Raw genomic sequence first — 8,954 nt, forward strand, 5'->3', positions numbered from 1 at the left:
TGGCTAGATTTCTTCCATGCACCACTAATCGCTACCATGTCTGTGGCCGGAGCTATTCACGAAAGCGCCTCGCGCACTTGGTCGGATTTTTGGTCCAACTTGCACCATTTTTGGCCCATATTTGCCCCATAGCTCCGCCGGTATCCAAGATATGGCCACACTTTCTTCTGGCCATGGGTAGATGGCACTTGTGGCTAGATTTCTTCCATGCACCACTAATCGCTACCATGTCTGTGGCCGGAGCTATTCACGAAAGCGTCTCGCGCACTTGGTCGGATTTTTGGTCCAACTTGCACCATTTTTGGCCCATATTTGCCCCATAGCTCCGCCGGTATCCAAGATATGGCCACACTTTCTTCTGGCCATGGGTAGATGGCACTTGTGGCTAGATTTCTTCCATGCACCACTAATCGCTACCATGTCTGTGGCCGGAGCTATTCGACGAACAACCATCGCATTTACCTAGGTACTTTTTCGGATTTTTGGTCCAACGTGCACCATTTTTGGCCCATATTTGCCCCATAGCTCCGCCGGTATCCAAGATATGGCCACACTTTCTTCTGGCCATGGGTAGATGGCACTTGTGGCTAGATTTCTTCCATGCACCACTAATCGCTACCATGTCTGTGGCCGGAGCTATTCGACGAACAACCATCGCATTTACCTAGGTACTTTTTCAGATTTTTGGTCCAACTTGCACCATTTTTGGCCCATATTTGCCCCATAGCTCCGCCGGTATCCAAGATATGGCCACACTTTCTTCTGGCCATGGGTAGATGGCACTTGTGGCTAGATTTCTTCCATGCACCACTAATCGCTACCATGTCTGTGGCCGGAGCTATTCACGAAAGCGCCTCGCGCACTTGGTCGGATTTTTGGTCCACCTGGCACCATTGTTGGCCCGTATTTGCCCCATAGCTCCGCCGGTATCCAAGATATGGCCACACTTTCTTCTGGCCATGGGTAGATGGCACTTGTGGCTAGATTTCTTCCATGCACCACTAATCGCTACCATGTCTCTGGCCGGAGCTATTCGACGAACAACCATCGCATTTACCTAGGTACTTTTTCGGATTTTTGGTCCAACTTGCACCATTTTTGGCCCATATTTGCCCCATAGCTCCGCCGGTATCCAAGATATGGCCACACTTTCTTCTGGCCATGGGTAGATGGCACTTGTGGCTAGATTTCTTCCATGCACCACTAATCGCTACCATGTCTGTGGCCGGAGCTATTCGACGAACAACCATCGCATTTACCTAGGTACTTTTTCAGATTTTTGGTCCAACTTGCACCATTTTTGGCCCATATTTGCCCCATAGCTCCGCCGGTATCCAAGATATGGCCACACTTTCTTCTGGCCATGGGTAGATGGCACTTGTGGCTAGATTTCTTCCATGCACCACTAATCGCTACCATGTCTGTGGCCGGAGCTATTCGACGAACAACCATCGCATTCACCTTCTCGTTGCACTTCTTCGGGAATTTGGTGCAACCAAGTTTTCACTATAACTTGGTCATTTTCCGTCCATCGGACATGCGGTTTTGGGTGTCGATACTTGACACCGCGCGCTACAATATGTTCCTCCACGACCATGTGGTCCGATGCTTCCAACAGGAGCTATTCGAGGAGTACCGATTTTTCACCATTAAAAATGCTCAATTTTGCACCAACTTTTGCCTATAACTCAGGCTGTATCGATCGGATCTTCAATCTTGAAAAAGTTTTGGATAGGTGGCACCAAATGCTACATTTCGTTCTTCCACGTCAACTTTGTCCGATGTCTAGCAAAAAAGTTATTCGCGAACCAAGTCCAGAACCCATGCAATGGCTGCCCTCATTGCATACATCACGGCGGTTAACTCTCGTTACTCTATACCGTGGACTTGGTACTTTTTCAGGCATTCGTTGCTACTTCTCGGTTCATGATATTCGTTTACGGTCTTCACTAGGGCATTTGGTGCTCCTTATCGGTTCATGATATTCGTTTACGGTCTTCACTAGGGCATTTGGTGCTCCTTCTCGGTTCATGATATTCGTTTACGGTCTTCACTAGGGCATTTGGTACTGGGCTTCCCACTTTCTACTGATCGATCCATACTCACTTGCGTGCACCTAGCCTAGGAAGGTTTCCTATGGCTTCCCATCTTTCTACTGATCGATCCATACTCACTTGCGTGCACCTAGCCTAGGAAGGTTTCCTATGGCTTCCCATCTTTCTACTGATCGATCCATACTCACTTGCGTGCACCTAGCCTAGGAAGGTTTCCTATGGCTTCCCATCTTTCTACTGATCGATCCATACTCACTTGCGTGCACCTAGCCTAGGAAGGTTTCCTATGGCTTCCCATCTTTTTACTGATCGATCCATACTCACTTGCGTGCACCTAGCCTAGGAAGGTTTCCTTGGGCTTCCCATCTTTCTACTGATCGATCCATACTCACTTGCGTGCACCTAGCCTAGGAAGGTTTCCTATGGCTTCCCATCTTTCTACTGATCGATCCATACTCACTTGCGTGCACCTAGCCTAGGAAGGTTTCCTATGGCTTCCCATCTTTCTACTGATCGATCCATACTCACTTGCGTGCACCTAGCCTAGGAAGGTTTCCTATGGCTTCCCATCTTTCTACTGATCGATCCATACTCACTTGCGTGCACCTAGCCTAGGAAGGTTTCCTTGGGCTTCCCATCTTTCTACTGATCGATCCATACTCACTTGCGTGCACCTAGCCTAGGAAGGTTTCCTATGGCTTCCCATCTTTCTACTGATCGATCCATACTCACTTGCGTGCACCTAGCCTAGGAAGGTTTCCTATGGCTTCCCATCTTTCTACTGATCGATCCATACTCACTTGCGTGCACCTAGCCTAGGAAGGTTTCCTTGGGCTTCCCATCTTTCTACTGATCGATCCATACTCACTTGCGTGCACCTAGCCTAGGAAGGTTTCCTATGGCTTCCCATCTTTCTACTGATCGATCCATACTCACTTGCGTGCACCTAGCCTAGGAAGGTTTCCTATGGCTTCCCATCTTTCTACTGATCGATCCATACTCACTTGCGTGCACCTAGCCTAGGAAGGTTTCCTATGGCTTCCCATCTTTCTACTGATCGATCCATACTCACTTGCGTGCACCTAGCCTAGGAAGGTTTCCTATGGCTTCCCATCTTTTTACTGATCGATCCATACTCACTTGCGTGCACCTAGCCTAGGAAGGTTTCCTATGGCTTCCCATCTTTCTACTGATCGATCCATACTCACTTGCGTGCACCTAGCCTAGGAAGGTTTCCTATGGCTTCCCATCTTTCTACTGATCGATCCATACTCACTTGCGTGCACCTAGCCTAGGAAGGTTTCCTATGGCTTCCCATCTTTCTACTGATCGATCCATACTCACTTGCGTGCACCTAGCCTAGGAAGGTTTCCTATGGCTTCCCATCTTTTTACTGATCGATCCATACTCACTTGCGTGCACCTAGCCTAGGAAGGTTTCCTTGGGCTTCCCATCTTTCTACTGATCGATCCATACTCACTTGCGTGCACCTAGCCTAGGAAGGTTTCCTATGGCTTCCCATCTTTCTACTGATCGATCCATACTCACTTGCGTGCACCTAGCCTAGGAAGGTTTCCTATGGCTTCCCATCTTTCTACTGATCGATCCATACTCACTTGCGTGCACCTAGCCTAGGAAGGTTTCCTTGGGCTTCCCATCTTTCTACTGATCGATCCATACTCACTTGCGTGCACCTAGCCTAGGAAGGTTTCCTATGGCTTCCCATCTTTCTACTGATCGATCCATACTCACTTGCGTGCACCTAGCCTAGGAAGGTTTCCTATGGCTTCCCATCTTTCTACTGATCGATCCATACTCACTTGCGTGCACCTAGCCTAGGAAGGTTTCCTATGGCTTCCCATCTTTTTACTGATCGATCCATACTCACTTGCGTGCACCTAGCCTAGGAAGGTTTCCTTGGGCTTCCCATCTTTCTACTGATCGATCCATACTCACTTGCGTGCACCTAGCCTAGGAAGGTTTCCTATGGCTTCCCATCTTTCTACTGATCGATCCATACTCACTTGCGTGCACCTAGCCTAGGAAGGTTTCCTATGGCTTCCCATCTTTCTACTGATCGATCCATACTCACTTGCGTGCACCTAGCCTAGGAAGGTTTCCTTGGGCTTCCCATCTTTCTACTGATCGATCCATACTCACTTGCGTGCACCTAGCCTAGGAAGGTTTCCTATGGCTTCCCATCTTTCTACTGATCGATCCATACTCACTTGCGTGCACCTAGCCTAGGAAGGTTTCCTATGGCTTCCCATCTTTCTACTGATCGATCCATACTCACTTGCGTGCACCTAGCCTAGGAAGGTTTCCTATGGCTTCCCATCTTTCTACTGATCGATCCATACTCACTTGCGTGCACCTAGCCTAGGAAGGTTTCCTATGGCTTCCCATCTTTCTACTGATCGATCCATACTCACTTGCGTGCACCTAGCCTAGGAAGGTTTCCTATGGCTTCCCATCTTTCTACTGATCGATCCATACTCACTTGCGTGCACCTAGCCTAGGAAGGTTTCCTATGGCTTCCCATCTTTCTACTGATCGATCCATACTCACTTGCGTGCACCTAGCCTAGGAAGGTTTCCTTGGGCTTCCCATCTTTCTACTGATCGATCCATACTCACTTGCGTGCACCTAGCCTAGGAAGGTTTCCTATGGCTTCCCATCTTTCTACTGATCGATCCATACTCACTTGCGTGCACCTAGCCTAGGAAGGTTTCCTTGGGCTTCCCATCTTTCTACTGATCGATCCATACTCACTTGCGTGCACCTAGCCTAGGAAGGTTTCCTATGGCTTCCCATCTTTCTACTGATCGATCCATACTCACTTGCGTGCACCTAGCCTAGGAAGGTTTCCTATGGCTTCCCATCTTTCTACTGATCGATCCATACTCACTTGCGTGCACCTAGCCTAGGAAGGTTTCCTATGGCTTCCCATCTTTCTACTGATCGATCCATACTCACTTGCGTGCACCTAGCCTAGGAAGGTTTCCTATGGCTTCCCATCTTTCTACTGATCGATCCATACTCACTTGCGTGCACCTAGCCTAGGAAGGTTTCCTATGGCTTCCCATCTTTCTACTGATCGATCCATACTCACTTGCGTGCACCTAGCCTAGGAAGGTTTCCTATGGCTTCCCATCTTTCTACTGATCGATCCATACTCACTTGCGTGCACCTAGCCTAGGAAGGTTTCCTATGGCTTCCCATCTTTCTACTGATCGATCCATACTCACTTGCGTGCACCTAGCCTAGGAAGGTTTCCTTGGGCTTCCCATCTTTCTACTGATCGATCCATACTCACTTGCGTGCACCTAGCCTAGGAAGGTTTCCTTGGGCTTCCCATCTTTCTACTGATCGATCCATACTCACTTGCGTGCACCTAGCCTAGGAAGGTTTCCTATGGCTTCCCATCTTTCTACTGATCGATCCATACTCACTTGCGTGCACCTAGCCTAGGAAGGTTTCCTATGGCTTCCCATCTTTCTACTGATCGATCCATACTCACTTGCGTGCACCTAGCCTAGGAAGGTTTCCTATGGCTTCCCATCTTTCTACTGATCGATCCATACTCACTTGCGTGCACCTAGCCTAGGAAGGTTTCCTTGGGCTTCCCATCTTTCTACTGATCGATCCATACTCACTTGCGTGCACCTAGCCTAGGAAGGTTTCCTATGGCTTCCCATCTTTCTACTGATCGATCCATACTCACTTGCGTGCACCTAGCCTAGGAAGGTTTCCTATGGCTTCCCATCTTTCTACTGATCGATCCATACTCACTTGCGTGCACCTAGCCTAGGAAGGTTTCCTTGGGCTTCCCATCTTTCTACTGATCGATCCATACTCACTTGCGTGCACCTAGCCTAGGAAGGTTTCCCTTTGGTACCGACTTCCATCTACGCACTCGATATAACCTAGGTACTTGGTACCGATGATGGTTAACACTCAAGCATTTCTTGCAACCTTGGGCCATGGTACCAATTTTCACTTCTTAGGTACGTTTATGGGCCCGCATTAATCCAATATCGCTCCGATGGCCTTTCGCATTATTTCATCCGATAGCCCTTGCCAAAAGCTACCAAAAGTTCCTCCACGGCCATGTGCTCCGACGCTTAGTTTAGGAAATATTCGAAAAAATTCAAAATAGGAAGCATTTTCTTATTGGAAAATCACCTTAAATCGATGGCCATTTTTTGGGCAAAAACTTTAACGTCTTCCCGACTTTGCGGGAATTGCGAATTTTAGGCACCCAGAGAAAATCTTTTACTTTAAGGGGGCGGCCGCGAAGTTGCCCAAAGTCTCGGACACAAAAATTCTCAAGTTCCCCACTCTAGTAAAGCGCCCTATGAGTATCTCCTGGCCCGCGAGCTCTGCGAGCGGGCCAGCTTCGGCGATTTTTGCCTTTTCGCCTAGGCGGTTCTTCTACGAAATTGGTCCACAGCTTTTGCTCAGAAAGCTAGCATTTGTTGCAACAGTTAGGTGCTTGGTACCACATTTTGGTATCCATTTGGGCATTTGTGGCAACTACTCGGTACTTTGGCCCACATTTCGCTCTACTCGGGCTTCTATGGTGGTACTTGTCGGTACTTCTGGCCAACTTAGGCCAATTGGGTGCAACTTGTGGGTACTCTGTGGGTACTTTAGGGCGTATTGTGTCTTTCGGGTGAACCTTCGCTATACTTCATGGGTACTGATGGCCAACTTAGGAACATTCAGTGCAACCTTTGGGCCTAAGGAAATTTGTCCAACTCTTTGGACTTAGAAAATTTTCTGGACTTAGAAAATTTTCTGGACTTGTAAAAATTTTCAAATGTTCAATTTGGCCCACATTTCGCTCTACTCGGGCCTCTATGGTGCTACTTGGCGGTACTTTTGGCCAACTTAGGCCAATTGGGTGCTCTTTGTGGGTACTCTATCGGTACTTTTGGCCAACTTAGGCCAATGGGGTGCTATATGTGGGTGCTCTATCGGTACTTTTGGCCATGTTAGGCCCATTCGGTGCTATTTGTGGGTACTCTATCGGTACTTTTGGCCATGTTAGGCCCATTCGGTGCTATTTGTGGGTACTCTATCAGTACTTTTGGCCAACTTAGGCCAACTCAGTGCTACTTGTGGGTACTCTATCGGTACTTTTGGCCAACATAGGCCAATTGGGTGCTACTTGTGGGTGCTCTATCGGTACTTTTGGCCAACTTAGGCCAACTCAGTGCTACTTGTGGGTACTCTATCGGTACTTTTGGCCAACTTAGGCCAATTGGGTGCTCTTTGTGGGTGCTCTATCGGTACTTTGGGACATATTATGTCCTTCGGGTGAACCTTCTCGATACCTCATGGGTACTTGTGGCCAACTTAGGAAAATTCAGTGCAACCTATGGGCCTTTGGAAATTGTTCCAACACTTTGGACTTAGAAAATTTTCTGGACTTAGAAAATTTTTTGGACTTAGAAAAATTTTCAACTTCTGTATCTTCTTCATCATGTTCCATTTTGTGGGACTTAGAAAATTTTCTGGACTTAGAAAATTTTTTGGACTTAGGAAATTTTTCAACACTTGTAAAATTTTTGTTCCTTCTTTGAAGAAGAATACTTTCCACTATTAGCTTCTTTCTCTTTTTCTTCTTAGTTGTCTTCTTATTTTCGGTCCGAGAGCGCCGACACTTGTAAAATTATCTAAGTCCGAAGACTTTTGGAATGAACCAAAAGTCAACGAACACAATACATCAACCCTATCAACATCAAGTGGCAACCCGAAGGAAGCGCAGCGGCCAGCCCATGTACAACGCGAAGTTGTAGCATGCAACCAACCAACCGCTAACCTCCAACGGCACTCAATGTATTCGTTACACATGGGCGCACCTGCACCACACTGTCGTGACCATCCAACGAGCCGTCGGTTCGGTCGTGTGTTACAAGCACCCCATCACATAGGCATAGAGTCACCACACAGTGTTCTTCAACACTCTCGTCACATGGTGCAAGTCACGGTACGCACCACCAATGTGCACTGGTTGGCCAATTCCAGCACACACGGGGCGCGCACGCGCAAGCACTAACCACCAAGCATGGGTCGCCTGAGAGGATCGATGCGAACGCATCTCTACAACTTGAAGCTCCCAGCCTGTAGTCCCGTCGTTTGCGGGCGGTCGTAGGTGTCGAAACTAGTGATATCCACAGTCGGCAAGCTCGTCCACCGGTGTTCCCAACATGTATGGTACTAACACGTGCAGCGCGAACCCGCCCTTTGCGGCCTAGTAGTAAGCGGGGATGAGACGCCAGTGTGCCAATGGACAGCACGGACGGTTCTCGGAGGGTTGTTAGGCCCGCTAGCTTACGACCACCTAATGGGTATAAGAAGCGCTATCAGCTCGGATTGGATACGACCTTAGAGGCGTTCAGGCATAATCCAGCGGACGTAGCGTCATACCATAGTCCGTTCGAACTAGTATTGAGCCAGTGGTCCGTACCTGTGGTTCCTCTCGTACTGCACAGGAATTCCGTTAAGATAGCGACAAACAATGCACACCAGTAGGGTAAAACTAACCTGTCTCACGACGGTCTAAACCCAGCTCACGTTCCCTTGAAAGGGTGAACAATCCTACGCTTGGTAAATTTTGCTTTACAATGATAGGAAGAGCCGACATCGAAGGATCAAAAAGCCACGTCGCTATGAACGCTTGGCGGCCACAAGCCAGTTATCCCTGTCCGGTCACGGATTCTTCCGTGACTACCTGTGCAACATGGGCTTCACGTCATCCCCGGACTGTCAGCGCTGCCCAGGTGTGGCTGAGACTGCTGAACACGCGGTGTTTAGCTGTCCGCGATTCGCTGCTGTACGAGAGGAGCTGCTTGGCGGGTCGGATCCGGTGTCTCCCGACAACATCCTCAGCTG

At 48.5% G+C, this 8,954-nt stretch overlaps 1 pseudogene; it reads right to left on the minus strand.

Annotated features, from left to right (window-relative positions):
* Nucleotides 1–8,113: 8,113 nt before the first annotated feature.
* The window catches only part of LOC125772911 (large subunit ribosomal RNA), a 5,074-nt pseudogene continuing 4,233 nt past the window's right edge, over nt 8,114–8,954 (minus strand).

This window comes from Anopheles funestus (genome assembly GCF_943734845.2).
Source record: "Anopheles funestus chromosome X unlocalized genomic scaffold, idAnoFuneDA-416_04 X_unloc_141, whole genome shotgun sequence".
NCBI classification, from domain to species: Eukaryota; Metazoa; Arthropoda; class Insecta; order Diptera; family Culicidae; genus Anopheles; species Anopheles funestus.